Here is a 1,373-nt window from a genome sequence, read left to right on the forward strand (position 1 = left end):
TTCCTGCTTCTTTGGTTTCAGTAAAGAAGTGATGAACAAGTTCCACCAAGCTGAACTTTCTCTCTTTCAGCACATTCAGCTCTCTGAAGGTGAATGGAAATGTGAACTGTATGTCCTGGTTGGCTTTGTCTTCAGCCCAGTCCAGAGTGAACTTCTGTGTTAAGACTGTTTTCCCGATGCCAGCCACTCCCTTTGTCATCACTGTTCTGATTGGTCCGTCTCTTCCAGGTGAGGCTTTAAAGATGTCTTCTTGTCTGATGGTTGTTTCTGGTCTGACTGGTTTCCTGGATGCTGTTTCAATTTGTCTGACCTCATGTTGATCATTGACCTCTCCAGTCCCTCCCTCTGTGATGTAGAGCTCTGTGTAGATCTGCTTCAGAAGGGTTGGGTTTCCTGCTTTAGAGATCCCCTCAAACACAAACTGGAACTTCTTCTTCAGGTTAGATTTGAGTCTCGGTCGGCACATGGCAGGAGATTCTGAAAGGACACAAAAAGTATATTTTCTTAAAGTTGCTGTATCTAACTTTTTCACCAACAAGAGAATGGAGTAAGACTCTAAACAAATTCACACTGTGAGCTACTCATCGCCCCCTTGCCCCTCCCATCCTGTTTCCTGACACGACGACACTAACAACACTACTTAACACAGCTTTGCAGGGCAGCTACTGATCTAAAATTAGCATTAGAAGAATAAAAAGTTGCTGCTCTATGGCAGCATTGCAAAAACACAATGACCAGTAATGAAGATTTACAGATTAGGATTTATAGCACATAGTTTATAATGTTCCCAAACATTGTTTGTAGAAGCAGCATTGAAATTAGAATTTTGTGCATTAAGTGAGTGATGGTCCACCCGTCCTCGAGGTCCCATCATGGGGATGGAGGAGGGACTGAGGACAGAGAGGTCATGATCAATATTATAATAACAAGTTGCCTTAATGTTGTAGTTGATAAAATGTGGTTTTCTATGGAGGAGATGTCTCTGCCCTTTCACCATTTAAGAGGGAGATCTACTGGAGACTAATCCATCATCAGGGCTTAGATTAAATAACACTCTTTAGATTAAATTGCATCATTAAAAGACAAGAAATTAGACCTTTACTGAATTATCAAGAAAATATGATCATCCCTGAGGAATGTGTTGATGTCAGTAAATGTCTCATTTCTCCATCATGTTGAATCTTTAGAGAAATCCTCTTACTGCTCTGCAGACGGTCAGCCAGCTCCTCCTGCTTCATTCTCCTCAGGAAGTTCACTGTGATCTTCACAAATGCCTCTCTGCTCCTCCTCTGCTCTTCATCCTCACCGTCCAACACCTCCTCATCCTCCCTCTGACTCCCTGAGCATTCTGGGTAATCTGGACTCAGAAGCTT

The 1,373-nt window shown here is 42.5% G+C and overlaps 1 protein-coding gene across 1 annotated transcript in view; it reads right to left on the minus strand.

Moving 5' to 3' along the window:
• The window catches only part of LOC147817281 (uncharacterized), an 82,274-nt gene that overhangs the window by 1,836 nt on the left and 79,065 nt on the right, over positions 1 to 1,373 (minus strand). The window lies entirely within an intron of this gene.

This window comes from Seriola lalandi, unplaced genomic scaffold (genome assembly GCF_002814215.2).
Source record: "Seriola lalandi dorsalis isolate HSWRI2012SDOR001 ecotype SW California unplaced genomic scaffold, Sedor1 jcf7180002054977, whole genome shotgun sequence".
NCBI lineage: Eukaryota > Metazoa > Chordata > Actinopteri > Carangiformes > Carangidae > Seriola > Seriola lalandi.